General features: G+C 43.9%; 1 pseudogene; it reads left to right on the top strand.

Annotated features, from left to right (window-relative positions):
* The first annotated feature begins 1,381 nt into the window (after positions 1–1,381).
* LOC101588050 lies at positions 1,382–2,350 on the top strand (annotated as a pseudogene).
* Positions 2,351–19,895: the final 17,545 nt, after the last annotated feature.

The raw sequence follows: 19,895 nt of genomic DNA, 5'->3' as shown, positions 1-19,895 counted from the left end.
AAAAAGAAATCTGGGATTTTATGAATAGAGATAGAGGAACTGAAGTAGAAGAGGAAAAATATGTACAAAAATTATTATGAATTAAAATGATAAAACCCAGAGTCAGGTTTGAGTTCAGTTTAAATATGGTTTGCAACTGGGATGTACAAGGCTGATAGCAGGCTTTTACATAGTTGGTTAAATAGAATACAACAATCATGTCATGTATTGTGGGGCAGGCTTGTAAAGGAACATTCTGAGAGGGAAGGGTCCATCACTCTTCCTCTCAGATTTATTTATTTATTTATTTGGTACAAAGTCTCGCTACACAACTCAGACTTGTAATGATTCTCCTGTCTTGGCCTCCCCAGAGCTGGGATTACAAACATGCCACCACACTCAATTTCAGTGACCAGGCCTATATGGCATCGAACTCACGACCTTGCATTTCCCAGGCAGGTGCTTAGACCACTAAGCTATCTCCCCAGCCCAGTTCACCACTCTTATATGAAACAATTTGTATTTGGGGTTGGCCCACACTTTCCACCATGCAAATCATGACCCTTTTCCACCACTCAAAGTTGCCATCTATAAGGCAGAAAGCCCTTATGAGCTAGGAAAACACCGAGTGGACTCCCTCTAGAATTGGAAGAAGTAAATGGCCATTTATCAGCCTCCCAGTTGATGGTACTGTGTCATAGCAGACCCCCGCCCCACAGACCAGACACATATTCACCCCTCCTGGAAAATAATGATTCATATCAGTTGCATAATCACCAATGCAAGATGCCTTTTTATACGTAAAATTCTACTGGCCCATACTTTTTTAATTTTTGTAGTACCAGAATCTTTATACTATATTTTAAAGGTATACTGTGTATCTTAATGAATAAAGGTAACTCTTAAAAAGCAATGAAAAATCTCACTTCTCTTCTGCTGTATCTCAAGAATATAAATAACATTTAATTGTCCTAGTTTGTGTAGTTTTTTCTTTATTAATAAAAATTCTACAGGACAATCTACAAAAGAATCTTTACACTTTAGACATATATAATTGAAATATGTACCAACAGTCAATATTACATTATCATTTCACATGTATTATTCAACTAAGTTTTCATTATAAGTATATTTTTTCTGGTCCTATCATGTAAATATACAGAATTTTGTAGCAACTACTAGCAAAATACATGTGAAACAGCCTAGTACATTATTTGATACATGGCCAGCTTACAGGTACTTTTTGGGTTGTGTACTCCCAAAAAGTAAGGATCTATATTTTCTCTCTGAGTGGATGTTATATCTGTTGCTATTATAGTCTTTTGCTATTTTGTAGGCAAAAGTTCCAACTTAAACTGTTCCCCCATGATTCACACGTGTGGTACGCCTAGAAAGTTATGAGATGCGTTATCAATACAACAGAGTTAAGACTTATGCAGCAGGGATGTACCCTCTAGCCAAGTATGTGTCTTGTGATTCACAGAATCTTCATGAGAATCGTTGTGGAAGGTAAGCGATGTTATTACCCCATTTTGTACTTAAGACAATTGAGACACACAAAGGTTATCTAACTTGTCCAAGGTCACATGGCTGGTCAGGGACCAAGCTGTGATTCAGACCTAGATGGGAAGACATGGCTGGGTTCTGATACCTGACTGGCATGACTTCATGGAGAAGAGATTGAGACTTCCCCATCCTCTCCCCAGATGCAGGGTCACACTCTATAACCTCCTCAGCACAAGGAGGAGGAGGAGGCCAGCTTGAGGTGAGGGGCCAGGGCTGAGGCCAGAGAATTCAGGGCAGCAGAGAGGATATAGCAGCAGCTCTGAGCGTGTTGGCAACAAAGGCCTCAGTAGGCCAGGGAGAAAGAAAGGAAGCCGGATGGACCTGGGAAATATAATACCACAATTATATGGTATTATATACGGTAGCAAACAATTGCAGAGGTTAAACCAGGCCATCTTTCCAGTCAGCTATCACAAGTTCTACTAGGGTGTGCTGGAGGTTGGTGAACGAGCAAAGCCTAGTACCTGCAATGATAGCACTGTACGTACAGTATGCTGCAGGGTGTATCATTCACACAATCAGAAGTGACTTGCCATCGGGACACTAGGGTGCCTTGCACCTCACCAAAGCCTGGAAATAGGAACCAAAGCATTAAGTCAAGTCTTAAACCGTCTGTGAAAACGATGGCACTTTTGACATCTGTGTGCATGTCCAGATCAGTAATGAGTCAGCAACTGCCTTCTACAGGAAGCTTGGCTCTGAGGTTATTGAGACAGAGAAGAACTATAAGAGAACAGAACCTCCTGTTGAACATGTGCTTGAGGAAAACCTCAGAGGCCCTTCTGGTCAGAATGCAGATGTGTAAAAACAGACAACTGAACAAACTATAAGTGAGCTTTCTTCCACTTGCTTGTCACCAAATAAAAAGAGAAGCCCACTGATTCCTCCCCACTCACCCCTTCCATCCTTCTTTTGCTCTTGGTTTTTCTCTTTACCCCCCTTTCCTTGATTTTTTTTATTATTTATTTATTTATTTTAATGTATTTAATACAGAGTCTACAAGGGTCTACAGGGTCTCACTACAGAGATTGGACTCCTAGGTATCCTATTTTTTTTCAGCCTCCCAAGCACTGGGACTACAGGCGCATGCTACCATGCCCAGTCTCAATCGTCTCAGTCGCCGTCTCAGCATGCTCTGGGAGCAGGGCCAGCAGGGCACACCAGGGATCAAACCCTGGCTGCTACATTCTGCCTAAGCAGGCACTTTAGCCCTCTGAGCTATCTAGCTGCCCTCCCCTCCTTTTCCTTTAAAAGTTTTAATAATTTCAAGGATTTTTCAAAAGTCATGTTGGGATTGTTTTAGTTCTCTCCTTTTTGTGAGGTGGTTGGATTGAAGGGAAGAACTGTTTAGCTTCACAGTTAAGATGTACAATCCCAAATTTGGGGGTAACAAGTGATTCCAAAATTTTAAACTTTTACTTCAATGTCCTGCCTTGACGCGAAGGGCAGAGCTTACAAATGTTGTTTATTCAAAAGACAAAAAGAAGGAGCAACAACATTTTTCTTCTAATCTGTAGACACATTTAGTTTTTAACATTTAGGGGTTGTAAGACTATTTCTGGGATGCTAATCCCCAACTCTGCCTTCACCCCAATGTCAGCCCTTCAGAGAACTCTCTTAGGAGCTGGACCATTGTTACCCTTCAAGAGACACTAAGCTCATTTAGGTTTTCAAAGCAATTGGTTTTTCTTGGTGACAGGGGGCGCAGTCTGGATAGGTTCGGTTATAACTTTGGTCTGAGGATGTGTGTTAAACTGCTTTTCTACTAATGAGCAGGTACCCAGCAAGTCTGTTCTTCCTGCTAATATTTCTAGAAGGATTTACTTTTACACTGTGAGCTGATGAGATTTAATTAATCATAATAACCCAGCTACAGAAAATGGCCTTTACTGACCTTCTCAGACCCAAAAGTTACAACTCTTGTTGCATAGGTCCTGCTTTACCTTGGTCTTAACTATCCAGTAGAAAAGTATGAAGACAAAATATAGGAAGTAAAGCCATGCTGTTATGTTGAACTGTGGGGGACTCAGGTCAACAATTTCTGACATTGCCAGTTAAACAGAAGACCCAATGCTATTATGGGCTACTGGACTCTTTTAGAATACTTTGTTGAGTTTACACACCTATAATATTCAAATAACGGAACTTAGAAAAAAAGGGGATACAGATGAATGTCCATTTTGTATCTGTGTATTCAAAGTGGTTAGGATAGATATATAGTTACATTCTCTTAATGAATAGAATGATTTGTTCTAATGGTGTTTGTAAATAGGATCTCAAGTCCACATCTTGTACAGCAATTAACCACTAAGAATGTATGCAATGTGTTAATTATTGAAACTGTCCTAGCGATTTGATTTGAAACTGTCTCATTGCTATGTGTTTATCAATAAAATTATGAAAAGAAAAAAGAAAATGGCCTTTAACTGACCCAAAGAAGTTTCTTGTGATTTAGTTTGTTTCTCTTGTCTTTTTTTCTTTTTCAGTAAGGCCAACAATAGTCTAACATCAAAAATGGAGTTGATATCATTATAGGTCCACACCCCCAAGTAAACCTGAGACATATTTCTCTTGGCCATATTTTAAAATACCTAAAAGAAATCTTTGATGAACTTTCTCTGAGGATAAGTTTTAGCTTGCACTTGCCAAGAGTGCTTAAGTTCCACAAAGCATTATTAGCATGAATAATTCAGCCCTTTTGTAAACTTCCAGATCTCAAAATAGATTTTGATATAAATAAACTTTCTGAGATGACACTGCCTCTATTTCTATAACTACTTAACCTGGACTATCTAAGCAGTCATATGAATGAATCCCTAAATGTGGTTATTGAAAACCAAATAGCTACATCACAATAAGTACATTATTTAAAGACCAAAAAAAAAAAAAAAATTCAATTTCGAATTGAGTGTGTATCCTCCCTATCATTACAAAATGTCCTTTTCCATACTAGTCAATGATATCATCTAAATTTTCAGTGTTTGTAAAAGGTTAATTGTCCTTCATCAAGCTGGTATTAAATAATTCCATCCATCTACGGAAAGGAAGATGTGGAAGAGGTAAAAACTGGGCACTATTAGTCCATATGACTGTAAGTTAATAGAGACTAATGTCCAAACAAAAAGAAGATTATTGGGGCTGGTGTTTTTTACAGGACTCAGTCCAGTCATTTGACTCCAAGACAGGAAGGGCACAGTGGCAGCATCTGGTGAGGAAGCAGAGAGAAGAGGGAAGTGTCGAAGAGGAAGAGACACCCTTCCAGGTCACACTCCACTGATCCATCTCTTCTGCCTCTTTTGTCCTGGACATTCAGCACATTAAGCTATGTATTCCTCAGTGGGTAAACCCACTGTACTCCACTGCTCGGTCACATTTAAATGAGGGATCTAAACCAAAACACAATGTAAGCTGTCTCTCGGTCTGTGAATTTAGCCATCGTTTTATCATAACAGCACTCTATTTCTAGAAAGATCTTTTAAGTCCTGGCCCAGAGAAAGACTTGTCAAGGACAAAGAGCCAATGCAGAAAAAGAAGGGAAAATTCTGAGTGTTGTTGTCCGTGTATCAAAGTTCTGGGAAATGGAGACTTAGATAAGAACAAATGTAGGGAGCACAGTAGGGTTGAATGGGGGTGATGCAGCAGGACTGCCCACAGTGTTGCTCTGGGCAGAGGCCTGAGAGACCAGAGGTGACAGCACCATAGACAGGCATCAGCAGTGTCCCTGAGGAGATCTGTTAGGCTGGGTAGGAAGAATAAAGATAAACAGACTAGAGACAAGGAACACTGTAATTTAGCATTGTACTTTTAAGAAAAACTGCAGCCTCAGGACACATAAGTTACTCAAGTCTTTTTCCTTTCAATCTGGGCTCTGGTGCCTGTCACTTGTAAATTGCACTTCGTTTCACCCACAGACCTCCTCCATCAAAGAAGCAGCACTGTTAGCAACAGCAGCAGATCTCACCTTCAAACAAGTGGAAATGGTTTCCACTCTAACATAGCCCCTGACAGACAGTGGCAGTACATGTCCTAGGTCACCCACCTTGAAGATAGCCCAAGACCACATAAATATACCTGGTCGAGACCATGACACAATCCTCTCTTGAGGGCCCACACTCTACTCTTCCTGAATACATACTTCTAAGATTCTACCTAATAAACTTCTTTATGCCTCTCACTGACAGCTCTTAAAAATTCTTCTGCTGTGGTGGGAGTCACAACGCTTACTCTGTAAGGTGAATTGAGGCTCCCCATATCCCACTTGGTAGACCTCCTCAAAACACACACAGTGATGGGAGCAAGGTCTCCCAAGTCTTAGGAAAGAGGTATCCTGACTGAGAAAGGGAAAAGATGGCGGACCCCTACAAAACCTGAGAAGCTATCACTGTGGTAATATGTGTGCTAGCCCCCTTGATTCATGAAAATTAATTTAAAAACAGGCTATGATGACTAATTGCTTTGGTTACTTGACAGGGACATGGGGTGCCCAGAGATGTGGTTAGATATTCAACTATGTCTGTGAGGGTGTTCCAGGATGAGGTTGTAAGTGAACTTGGAGGGTGAGTAAGGCAGATTCCCCTTCCCATTCTGGGAGGGTCTCATTCAATCCATTGGAGGCCTGAATAGAACAAAAGGTATGCTGAGGGAGAATTCATTTTGCTGGTCTGATTGTTTTTGAGCTGAGATCAGAATCACCTGCATTTGGACTTGAACTACACGAGGGCTTTCTGAGTCTCCAACTTACAGACACCAGATCTGTAGATCTCCCAGCCTTCCTAGTCACCTGAGCCAATTCTTTCTGAGAGACGGGGAGAAGGAGAAAGGTGAAGGACAGGGAAAGGGACATGGAGAGGGACCGGGAGAGGGAGGGAGGGTGTCTTTGGAAAACAAAGGCTTTGCTGTCAGGTTGTTAGGAACCAAAGAAAAGAAATATTGAGACCTTGGGTTTCCTCCAAGGCTTCCTGGAGTTTCAGTTGGAAACTGCAATTCTGCAAAACGACTTCCTTGGAAGAAACCTCAAGAGCTAAGTGATGGGATAATATATTTGAAGTATCTGAACACATAGCTGGAGCCAAGGCTGTACGATGAAGTGCCCGAAAGCCATGTCCTAGCTTCAGGTGCAGCATCTCTGAAGTGGGCACCTGCTAAAAGCTACTAAAAGGAGAAGATGCAACATAAACTGGCTTCTAAAGTCACACATCCATCATGAACAGGATAAATTATGAAGCGCTGCTTACAAGAGGAGGTGAAAAGCTGAGCATCAGCAAGGTGGGTAGCCTGCAGGGAGGGCAGCGGATGTTCTGCTGCAACTGGGGTGAACAGGGAGACCTGGAAGGAAGGAAGGAAGGAAGGAAGGAAGGAAGGAAGGAAGGAAGGAAGGAAGGATAAAACTTGAAAGGCCCAGAACCCCAGAAACTTCCAAGGCAGACATCAATGAGGACTCCACAGTCTGGAATCTGGAAAAGTGAGCTTGAAGCATGGGAAGAAAATGGACTTCAACCTCCAGGAGGCCAGCTCTGAAATTTGATTTAGGACCCAGCCCCAGAGGTGTCTGACTGTGACAGAGTGGGCAAGCCTGAAGCTCAGTGCCATGGAGAATGCCCTTGTGGCTAGAAGCTACACCCCGACCCTTAGGGCACTGTGTATCCCTGAGGGCAGCATGAGAATCACCTGGGACCTTATTGAAATGCAAATTCTTGGGCCTTTCTTCAAAACCGCTAAATCAGAAATTCTGAAACCTGCATGTGGTACACTGTGTAGCAATATGGGCCAGAAGCCTACTGTCCCTAGGAAGAAAGGAACAAAGAACAGAGCCTATGGAAGTGTGTCTTCCCATGTAATTCCAGCAAACTGAGATACAGGGAACAACAGATTCCTGGAGGCGTCCTTTCTGGTCTTTGTTCCTAGACCTGGGATGTTACCAACTAGTGATGTGTAAACTTACAGTTTTGGTGAGAGCTGGAAGGTGATGTAAATAGCAGTTTGCTTCCACCAAATTAGTTATGCACATTCTTTAGTCTCAGTAAAGGTGAGATTGGGCTCAGGAGTCCTCTAGCTATATTAATCTAGTTAGTTTCTCTCAGCTCTGACTGATAACATCCAACAACCCTGCAATCCCAGCACTCTGAGAGGCTAAGGGAGGAGGATCACAAATCCAAGCCCAGCCTGGGCAATTCAGTGACTTAGCAAGACCCTGTCTCCAAAAAGGGGAATAAGCGCTTCCCTGGCAAGCACAAGGTCCTGAATTCAATCCCCGGTTCCTAAAAAAAAAAAAAAAAAAAAAGGATATGGGAGGTAATGGGGTTGTATCTCAGGGTAAAGGTCCTGGGTTCAATCTCCTATACTAAGAGAGAAGAAAGAAGGGAGGAAAGAAAGGAAATAAGTTCTAAGAGTAGACCCCAGTAGCTGGTGTTTTATTAAGCCAGCCAGGTCATTTGGATGCACCCTAGTGATCTGTGAGAACCAAATGATGGGGAGACAGTTACCTGGAAAAGAAACATGGAGGGGGATACCTCCATGTTTAAAATAACTTGTAGTCTACAAACATGTTCTTGAATAGACCATTTCTTAGACTTACACATAGAACTGCCTTACATCAACCCCAGCCTCCAATCAGACTAGGTTAGCCTGTGTTCCTCCATTTTCTGTAGAAAACACTCAAAGCTAGGTCATTCACATAAAAGAGATGTTTATTTTGCCCAAGGTTCTAGAAGTTCAAGAGCATGGTCCCAGCCTCCACTCAGCAGTGGTGACGGCCCCTTGACAGACGATAACACAATGGTAGGAAAGCATAGCTACAATCACACTGAGAGACAGCAAGCCAGAGAGTGGCAGGTCACATGTTCACACTCTGACATCTATCCACTCTGAAGGACTAACTCACTCACGAGACCAACATTAATCCCACACAAGGAGTATGCCCCAGTGACCTAACGACCTTGCGCTCAGCTAACCTCTTCAAGATTGTACCACCTCCCACATCACCACACGGAGGACCAGGCTTCAATACATGAACACTTAAGGAACACACTTCAGCTACACCCAGAGCAAAACAGCTCCCTCACCAGACAAGGTAAAACAAGCTGATTCTCAAAAATAAGAACTGGAATGACTCCATATCTGAGAAGAGAACTCAGGAAACTGAGCCTGATAAAGCATTACTGTGAGAATTTTTAGCACGTAAGGAATTTCATAACTTATGCACACTGATTGGTCTTTATATTCAAACCACTTAATTTATTTTTTAAATCTTAAAATGAAAATACAGTCTGTTCTTCTTATAGAGAAAAGAAAAATACGAGATTAGGGAGAGACCAGCCCAAAATATAGTATGAATAAAAAGAACTGTAATTAAGGGTAATGATCAAATATAATAAGTAGCACAAATCAGGTTATTTTGTTCCTCCTGGAAGACTTATAACATATGTCCATGCTCCTGGGACATAAAGTGGAACATTTCTTTATTAGGGTTGAACACATGAATCTACTTAATAAAATCAATGCCCTCCAGCCCAAGTTCGAGCTGCTAAATTATCATGGCTCTGATTCAACAGAATCTCCAAAACAACAGCTTATCTTCCCAAAGACCACTTCCTCCTCCCTCCCCACTCCAGCCCTGGATATAGCTTCCTCTTAGGAGCACACAGGGAATTGTCCGCTCAGTCCCTTATGTGGCCCTGCCCCTGCCCCTCAAACTCCACCCCCAGCAAAGGTCCCTGAAGCCTCATTCTCCCTGTCAGGTCAGAGGATCCTTCCACCTTCCTTGGATTCTCTTCTGTCCTCCCCGATTAAGGCCTTTTCTTTTACTTCTCCTTCTCCGCCACACCACCAAAAAACCTGACAAAAATCAGTGATATTTTAATTTGACTCTATGTAATAAAATTACTAATCTTCACTTTGGTCCAAAAAAAAAAAAAAGCATGTTATTTCAATGATAAAATTCTCAAATCAGAAAATATTCTATCTTTAAAAGTTTAAAATCTTGGAAATCAAACTTCTGGATATACTTGAAAACGAACTTCAGTCCATAGCTGTGTCACTAGTCATTCGCCTAATTGAAGACATTAAGTGGATTAAGAAGGTGGTGTGATTAGTCAAGACGATCTGCACCAAAATGCTTTCCACTTCAAGGGCTTAGAACAAATGCATGATCAGATATTTATTACAGGGCCAATATATCTCTCCTCCTTTGAGATACATTGTTCAACTGTATAATTTAAATTACATGAATTGAATCTAAGAGAGGGTTTGGGGGACATAATTTAAAAGGTTTTAACACTGATTTATAAGCAACTCTAGTTCAAACTATATAATTAGAGGTTTTCCCCTAATTTGTTGTAGCAAGACCATTGCTATGTGTATTGCTTGAGGAAAAAATAACATGGTTTACTTAGCCCTTGGGGGTGAAGACTTGCAGCTATGCAGTTATTTGGAAGCATTACATTCGCAGAAATAGCAAAGTCAGTGACTTCAGTGATACTAATTCATTTTTCTACCAGCCCCACATATTGAAGGCCACTGAAGTGGAGTTTTCCATCCCTTATTGCACGCTTCCTCCTCTAAAACAAGTCAGCTGAAGATCGTGCTAATGAAGAGTAATATCTCCATTTATCAAAATTAAGATAAGCCTCAGATAGCAACACAAGCAATCCCAGGACCAGCGCTCCCAGTTGCCTGTCAGCTATCCTCCCCAAACTGTGAAGTGGGAAACACATGAAGACACGTACGCAGGCCGCAGTTGGTATAAGCAATACAGAATTTCAGCTCATGCAGCAACTTGTGCAACATTGGTGGGTACAGAGCCTCATGGGGAAAGGGAGCACGGCAGCCACAGGACATACGCATCTGTTTCACACCAACCTTGCTTTGCCTACCTCCCTCCGGCCATTTGCCCATCAACTCCTAGGAAAATGCATTTCAAATTATAAACAATACATGGAACAACGGAACTTTGGAATGTGGCCACGGATGGGAGGAAGACTGATAAGCATGATCCCTCATACACAAGTGGAGGCAGAAAACAATGTTATTCGAACAGTATGACCAAGGAGACACACAAGCGCTACCACAATACAAGTGCTTTTATTTATTTTAGTATTTTAGGGAAGGGTCTACAGGGTGTTTGGGGTCTCACCACTAGATCGGACTCATAGTGATCCACCTGTTTAAAGCCTCCCAAGAGCTGGGATTACAGGCCTGTGTGCCCCCACACCCAGTCTCAATTGGCATCTCAGGGTGCCCCAGGGGCAGGGCTGCATGGCAGGCCTGGGGATCGAACCCCCAACCCCTGCACCTGCTTGCAGGTGCTTTAATCTGCTGAGATATTTGGCCAGCCCTACAAGTGCTTTCAGAACAGGGAACTTAGCCTCTCTTCCTATAAGAAGACAAAAAGAATGAGGAGCCAAATAGGACAGGGAGAGAAAGGAAGCATCATAATTTAGAATCACATAGAATCTTACTACTGAGCTAAAGAAGCATCTTCGGCAAACCCACTCTCAGAAGCCCTAAAATACAAGCAGCTGGACAGTACCCAAAACATTCATAAGATTCAGTAATATTGTTCTCTGAAAGGTAGTTAATCCTGCTTCTCTCAGCAAGTACTAGACTGTTTATCTGGAGAAAGAAATGCTAAGGGTAAGGAAATTGTTACACAGACGAAGTGCTCACAAAGAGGTTTAAGGAAGAGTCTTTATCGTTAGGAAGGTCAGAAGGCTGATGACAACAACAGTCAAGAAATAAACTTGGTTCTGGGCTAAAAGAGCCATGGAGAGCTCTGTAGCAAAATACAAGCACAGAATCAAAATATTATGGATAAGCTCTTAAACCGGGGAAAGTGGTGAGCTGCTTGCCGCGTAGACCACCATGCGGATGATCTCCGCCATTTACCCCTGCTCCTGCCTAGTGGAATGAGTCTTCCACTGCTCAGTCTCAGTTTTGAGTGTTGAGTGAGTCTGGTTTTTTGGCCGTTGGTGTGCAGAGGGATTCCGAGCAGACTGCTGTCGAGCTACAGAAGTTCCACTCTGGTATATATGTTGTGAACCACCTGCAAAAAACTAATCACCAGTCTTTGCACACTTTGCTTCCCAAAGTTGGCCTTCCCTATCAAGTCACCACAAACTTAGAAAAACTAGAGGGTTATTTCTGTTGTAACTCAAAAATGAGGCAGGCCAGAAGTGTAAAAAGCGCTTTATTTTAGCTGGTACCCAGTGGCAACACCCAGCACAAAGTACCTAAGTGAGCACTGAAGGGGGGGAGCGTGGGGTTTATAAAGCTTAAAACCACAAAGCAGGTGGTGGGGAACAACTTGGGAAGTTCAAAAAGTACTAAATATGCTTATAGGTCTGGGGTGGGCTTGGGAGACAAGCACATTGCACTCAAGGATGGAATGGGGGCTTGGGAAAAGGAAGTCACATTGGAACTCAAGGATGGGCTGGGGGCTTGGGAAAAGGAAGTCACATTTTACAGCAGCTGACATGGTTCACTAAGACAGCGCATACAGAACAGGATGCCAGTGCTTTGGTCAAGTTATAACATTCCCCACTGATTTTAGGTAGTGAGTCAAATCATTGACTCATGGGAAGTGGTTTCGGTCACGGGCACTTTTTCGTAACCCTGGTATCGAGGGCACTTGTTCGTAATCTTGGGATCGTAGGACCATCAATTTTATTGTTTGTATTCTATTTTGGATATATTGGATTAACCTATTGAGGATACAGGGCCCAATAGTCACACATATGAGAACAATTATCAAGGGGCCAGCTGCGGCCGTAATTAGAGTGCTTAGCCATGGGGAAAAAGAAAACCATCTTTCAAACCAGTTTTGTTCAGCCTGTCTAGCTTGTTCTCTTTCTAGTAGTCTCTTTTTTAACTCTGACATGTTTTGTTTGATGACTCCTGAATGATTAGCATAGAGGCAACACGTTTCTCCCAGAGCAAGGCAGAGGCCCCCCTCTTTAAGATAAAGGAGGGCTAAGCCTTTCCTATTTTGCAGTACCATTTCAGCCAATGAGCTCAGAGATTCTTCTAGCTTAGACACTGAATTACTCAAAGTAGCCAAATCTCGATCAATGAGGGCACTAAGGCACCTATAGTTGACATCTCCCACCACAAGACTAGACACTCCTAGGCCTATAGACCCTGCCACACCGAGGCCCAAAAGAACGGGTATGAGTACTGGGTTAGCTCTTTTTACCCTTAGAAAATCTCCTTGGTTAAGGTTAGGTAAAATATGATTGCTTCCATTATCTCCAGAATACCAATATACTTGGGGAAGAACATGGACCAAAACGCAGAGCCCTAGTTGTTGGGTAAACAGGTGGTGCATGGTGCATGGGGTCAGACCTGAAGTGCATGTGAACCATGTGCCATTAGGGGCAGTGTAATGTTGGTTAGCGGGGTGAGAGTGATTTGAAATCAGAATAGAAGAAGACTTGTTACAAAAAGTGGAGTAATGGGAGGAAGATAAGGGATAAGAAACCAAGTACAAGCAAGTTCCAGGAGGTCCATGTATGTCTCCCAGGGTGAGAAGTGGTTTATGACCCCAATAGCAGGTGGGGTCATCGACAGAGGAGTTAAGGAGTGAGGGAATATAAACAGTCACAGGAGTTCCTGCATAGAAAGGAGGTTGAGGGGGAGACAGAGCCAGCAGTCCTCTGTTAGATCAGGGTTGCTAAGGTTGAGATATTCGAGGGGAAGAAAGGGATCAGGGGAAGGAGAAAGGGTGGTTAAAATTGGGGAATGTAGAGAAGTAGAAAGGGTAGGAGAGGAGGGGGTGACAGGGAAAGTGGTTGACTTAGGTTTAGGTAGGGGCTGTAGGGGTACGTGGGGACCTATGGGTTGAGCCACAGATGCAGCGCGTGGGGGTCTGGGAATAAACTGAATGGTGAAGGAATTGCCTGGGTCATAACCAGGGACATATAGCCTAATGCCATAGTGTAAACCACCCATCCAGTCGGGTAGGGTAGGATGTTTGATGGTAAAAGTCATCTTATTGCATTTATTTAACTTACACTTGCTAGGGGTCTCTCAGGTTACTTTGATCTGTAGATCATTATTGTTTCCTCCCCAGGGACTAACTGACTCCCATCCCCAAACATAGCAAAAGAATTCCCTTTCATGGTTCTGGGAGCAATGCTAAGTATGATAGTCAGCGCCAAACCCCAGGGCTCGTCTATCTTTGGGTAGCTCTTTTTGTTTTGGGGGGCAAATATACCATGGGGTTGACTGTAATTTTTTTGTTGTTGGTCTAAGGTTCTACACCATGGCAACAGGTTAGTGGGGATGTTGGACAATTCAAAGGATCCATGATGGCCACTAGGAATCTTATCAGTGGGGTCTCCGAGAAGCATACAAAGGTCTACTGTAATGACCCCAATGTACAGTGGTGTTAATGGTTAGGATCTCTCCAGTACTGTAATCAGTAAGTTTCCAAGTTCCATATTGGGGGTTATGGCTAGAGCCCTTGGGGAGGGCAAAAGGAAGGGTATACAGGAGGAAAGAGATCAGGTACATTTGGTCAATTTTAGCTTTAAGGGATCCTTAGAAGTAACCACAGTCCACTTATCTGTAGGCTTATCGAGATTAGACATTGGGATTGGCTTGAGGTGGGAATGGTGAATCCAGGCAGTCCTTCTAGCAACCTTGGTGGCAGTTGGGGTGCTGAGAACCACAGTGTAAGTTCCTTCCCAACAAGGCTCAAGTGACTCTCGGTGGTGTCTCTTAATGAGGACCTAAGATCCGGGGTCGGCTGCCAGTTGATCTCCGTTGGACAGGGTGTTTTGTGGAGGGTGGTGTTGGTGAAACAGCCGGTGGATGGATGCCAAAACTGGCTGAAGAGCCTGAAAAGACTTAATAAGATCTTGGTTAGCAATCTCCGCTAGTTTTTCCTCAGAGATCTTAGGTACAAGGGGAGGAGGTCTCCCATAAAGGGCTTCGAAGGGGGAAATTCCAGAAACATATGGGGTACAGCACGCATGCAGGAGGGCAAAAGGAAGGAGACTCACCCAGTTTTTGCCAGTTTCCAGGGCCATTTTGGTTATTATAGTTTTTAAAGTTTGGTTCATTCTTTCTACCTGTCCTGAACTTTTAGGCCGGTAGGCACAGTGAAGTTTCCATTTAACCTGTAAAGCCTGAGACATCTTGAGTAATTTGAGCTATGAAAGCTGGGCCATTGTCGGACCCCATAGATAATGGAAGGCCAAATCTGGGAACTAGCTCGTAGAGGAGCTTCCTGACTATGGTTAGGGCTGATTCCAATTTGGTTGGGAAAGCTTTGACCCATCTGGTGAAGGAGTCGACCATGACAAGAAGGAATTTTTGTCCTTGGAGTCCAGGTTTTCCCATCTCTGTAAACTCTATTTCCCAATGTTCTCCTGGCATGGTTCCTCAATGTCGGGAGGTCTCTAATGATTTTTTTTTTTTTTTTTTTAGGATTTACTAATTGACATTGTGGACACCGCAAACTGACAGATTGAGTAAGTTTGGACAGCTGAGGGATGAAAAATCATTCCCAAAACAGTTCGGCTAACTTAGATCCACCCAATCATTCCCAAAACAGTTCAGCTAACTTACAGCCACCCCAATGGGTGGCTTGGTGAGTTTGTTGGATAAATTCACGCCCTAGCACTTCTGGGAGTAAGACTCGCTTGTCAGGTAACTGGTACCAACCTCCGGGGATATTTTGTTTTGCTTGGAGTTGGGCAGCTAGATGTATGTCCTTTTGAGTGTATATGGGGTCAGATAAAGTTGGAGGTATTAGCAGCTGTATAGAAGCCTGTTCAGTCCCCACTGATTTTAGGGCTGCTTCTCGAGCCGCCACATCAGCCAAGTTGTTGCCCCGTATAATAGGGTCATCTCCAACTTGGTGGGCCTTGCTGTGGAGGACCACCTGAGCAGCTCTCCTTGAAAGAAGAGTGACTGTCTCCATTTTGACTGAGCCTGATCCTATTTCCTATGTACAGAGCTGGCTAGGACTTCTGTTTATCAACTGGCCTTAGGTAAATGTAGGCCACTCACCTAGCTCAGCTCACAATGATCACCTATTTCCCACAATTCTCAGTCAATCCTCCTCAAGCCACTCCCCCACTGAATAAAAACAGGGTGAGGCCCTGGGTTGCTCTCTTGGTTCTGAAAAGCCATCTTTGTGGCTGGACTTAGAGCCCCTGGACTCCCCAAAGAATGAAAATATAATTTAATGTCTTTATTTTCACTGTGGGTTGCATTGTAAGTGGTGGATTGGAATCAACTTGATGAGATTCTAATAATGTAACTTTGGGATTATAAATATTGGCTTCTTGAACCAAGACGAGGTCCAGGAAGTGTCTCCAACACCTTGCATTGGGTTATGGCCAGGTTCTTGGGCAACAAAATAGCTGCCAATAAGTCCAGAATCTGGGGAGCATTTTTAATCTTTTGTTCTCCAGAAGTTAATAAGCCTCTTTCCTGATAAATGGCACCATGAACATGAGCAGAGGCAAATGCATACCTGCTGTCAGTATATATGTTGATGTCCTTTCCCTCAGATAATTTGAGGGCTTCGATGAAAGCGAAGAGTTCGGCTTGCTGGGCTGAGTTTCCAGGTTCTAGTCCTTGGCTCCAAAGAACCTGGTTGTCTGTGGTGACTGCGGCTCCTGCAACCCGCTTACCCTGGTGGATGAAACTGCTCCCATCTGAGAAATATGAAAGGGATCCTGGCAGCGGTTCATCGCTAAATCTGGTCGGAGTCCAGAGAGGTGTTCTACAACCTCAGAGCAGTTATGCACTGGCAATGAGGAGTCATTATCCGGCAGCAAGGTGGCTGGGTTTAAGGCTGTGGTCTCTCTGAAGCTAATAGTAGCTGGGTCAAGAAGCAAAGCTTGATCATGCATCACATGGGAGTTGGATAGCCACTTATCTGCTGGTGCCTTGATCAAGGTTTCCAATGAGTGAGAGGAAACAACCAGAAGTCTTTGACCAAAAGTCAGTTTTTTGGGCTTATTTTACCAGCAGGGCCACTGCTGCCATTATCCGCAAACAGGGTGGCCACCCAGCCGCCACTGCATCAAGCCATTTGGAGAGGTAGGTGATGGGTCTTTGCCAGGGCCCCAAGGACTGGATCAGAACTCCCTTAGCTATACCTCTTTTTTTATCCACATAAAGGGAGAATAAAACCATTCATTTTTGTAGGTTAGGCAAGGCTAAAGCGGGGGCTTCAGTTAAGGCCTGCTTTAACTGCTGGAACGCTTGTTCTTGGGGTTCATCCCATTCTAGAGGGTCTTGGGTTGCTCCCCATAAAGAATCATAGAGGGGCTGTGCAAGCTCTGCAAATTTGATAATCCAAAGCCTACAGTATCCCATGGCCCCTAGAAACTCTTTTATCTGTCTCTTATTGACTGGAGCAGGAATCTGCATGATGGCTCATATTTGCTGCGGAGATAGAGTTCACTTTCCTTCATGAATTTGATAACCCAAATAAGTCACAAGTTTTTGGCATAGCTGGGCCTTTTTAGCAGACACTTTGTAGCCCAACTCCTCTAGGACCTGTAGCAAGGCTCGTGTTATGGTTACACAATGTTCATATGAATGAGCTGCCAGCAAAATATTATCAACATATTACAAAATTGTCACATCAGGGTGTTCTTCTCTAAACCCCAGATCATGGGCCAAAGCCTCATCAAAGAGAGTGGGGGCATTTTTAAACCCTTGTGGGAGTCGGGTCCAGGTTAACTGTTCAGACACCCCTGTCATCGGATCAGTCCATTCAAAAGCAAAGATGTGTTGACTCACCGGAACGATGGGCAGGGTGAAGAAGGCCTCTTTAGGTCCAATACTGAGTGCCAGGTCCGATCTGGGCTCAAGAGGCTCAGCACAGTGTAGGGGTTAGGCACAGTGGGATGAAGAGTGACCACCCTTTTATTTACTTCTCTCCGATTCTGAACTGGTCGATAATCCTGTGTTCTGGGCTTTTGGACAGGCAACAGGGGTGTATTCCAGGGGGATACACATGGTCTTAATATGCCATGGCTCCAGAGTCTTTGGATGTGTTTTGCTATGCCTTGACGAGCAGCCCAGCTTATGGGGTACTGTTTAAGTCGAATGGGAGTTGCCAGGGGAGTAAGCTCAATCACCAAGGGCACCTGATTGAAGGCTAGTCCAGGCGGACTGTTTTCTGCCCAAACCCCAGGGACTTCTTGCTGCCATTGGGTTAATAGTTCAGTCTATGGGCAGTTGAGGGTCTCCCTCTAGAAGGTAACCTTCTCCTTCAGGGTAGATTGCCAAAATCTTAATTTTGGAAGGGCCATCTGTTCCCAGGGTGACCCCTGGTTGCTCTTGTTCAAAGCTGAGATGGACCTTTAATTTGTACAGGAGGTCTCGACCCAAGAGGGGATCAGGGCACTCAGGTACCCAAAGGGACTCATGTTGGATGGCTTTTTGACCAGGCTGTGAGAGTTTAGCTTGTAATTTTTAATAGATTTTGGCTGATCCAGTAGCTCCCAAATCTCTCATGGACCTCCCAGTGAGGACTCCCAGGGGTTGGGTAAGCATGGAGTGAGATGCCCCTGAGTCCACCAGAAAGTTAACAGGTTAGTCCTCCACATTTAGGGTTAGCTGGGGCTCTGGGGGACCAGGGGAGCCCTGACCCCCTCAGTTGTGGGATAACAAAGTCTTAGCATTTTTCTGGAGCTTTAGTTTGAACTTGGGACAGTCCTTGCTCCAATGTCCCTTTTCCTTGCAATAGGAACATTGATCCTTGTCCAGAGGACGTTGAGGCTTAATAACCTTGTCAGCTAGCACCTCTAATATATTGGTCAGCTTTTTATCCTTGGGATCTTCACGATTATCAAATACCTTCTGTGCAATCTCCACTAACTAAGGGGCATTCCCTCAAATGCCTCAAGTTTCTGTAATTTGTGCTTTACATCTGGAGCCGACTGAGTGACAAAAGCTAAATTAATAGCCCTTGCATTCTCAGGTGCCTCTGGATCTATTGGGGTATCAATACGATAAGCCTCTTGTAATCTTTCTAATAAGCCCACAGGGGATTCTGTGGCCAATTGTCTAACCTCAGATACTTTGGACAAATTGGTTGGCTTCCTGGTGGCACCTTTAAGGGCACTTAATAGGACCTGGCGATACGGATCAAGAGCCTCCTTACCTCGGTCTGGTTGGGGTCCCAGTCTGGACAGGACAAGGGGGATACAAGATCTAGATGGATGGGGTCTGATGTCGGCTCTCCATCCAGACCCTTGACTGATCTTCGTGCAAGGGCCTTAATGTGCTCACGTTCCTCTGAAGTAAAAAGGGTCTGAAGGAGCTGTTGACAGTCATCCCAAGTGGGACAATGGGTATAACAGATAGTTTCAAGGAGGGTAATCAAACCTTGGGGATCCTTAGAAAAGGGAGGATTCTGGTGTTTCCAGTTGTAGAGGTCAGAGGAGGTAAAGGGGATAAAAATAAAAAGAGATTGTTGAGGGTTACTTGGATTTGGAACCTCCTGTAGGGGAAGAAGAGTGCCCAAGGTAAGGTCCCTGGACTGGGTGGTATCAGGAGAGTCTGCGCTGTCGGGTCGCTGGTGGCTCTGACTTCACATGGGGCTAGGACATCGAGTGTCAGGAGGAAGGACAGAAGGGAGAGGACGATGGGGGGAGGCAGAGAAATAGGGGCGTTCTCGTCAGAAGGCAAAACTGAGGGTTTTTCTGGGAGTTTAGGGGATTTTAGAGGAGCAAAGAGAGGAGGGTTCTGGGGTTGTCATCCAGTGGCCTTCAGGAACTTTTTTAGCCATGATGGAGGATCGTAGAGAAGGTCAAGCCGAACCTGGATATAGACAATCTAGTCTGGGTGAGTAGGGGGTGCAAAAACCACCTGACAGACCACTTGGGCTATAGGGACGATGAAAGATCCTTCTGGTGGCCAGGAAGGAGTTAATGATGACCATTCAAGTTAACAAAAGGTACACAGCTTGCAGGGAAAGACCGGCTCTCTATAACCCTTTGCTCACTCCTTGAAATCACTGAAATGATTGAAAACTCCAGCTAAGGGGGTTAAGGACACAGACAGTGAAGATGATTGCCCCATGGTTAAAAACAGAGGAATAACAATAACACAGGAGACAAAACACAAAACAATCACAATTGCAAAGTTCCTTCCTTCCAGTATGGTTGAATGACCTAATAAAGGCAAAGGGGGGTTGGGGCCTGGGAAACCAAATGGACGTATCTGTCTTAAGGAACCAAATGGGTGCATGCCCGAACAAAAACTCAAAGAGAAAACAAATTAGCCCAAACAAAATCTCAAAGAGAGTCGGGGATCGACAAAGAAAGACAGACAAACACAAATATAGACCAAACAAACCCAAAAACAAACCAGTCCAAACCAAA

The sequence above is a fragment of the Octodon degus genome, unplaced genomic scaffold, assembly GCF_000260255.1.
Source record: "Octodon degus isolate 3935 unplaced genomic scaffold, OctDeg1.0 scaffold00177, whole genome shotgun sequence".
Lineage (NCBI taxonomy): Eukaryota > Metazoa > Chordata > Mammalia > Rodentia > Octodontidae > Octodon > Octodon degus.
This window is presented reverse-complemented; position numbering and strand designations above follow the sequence as displayed.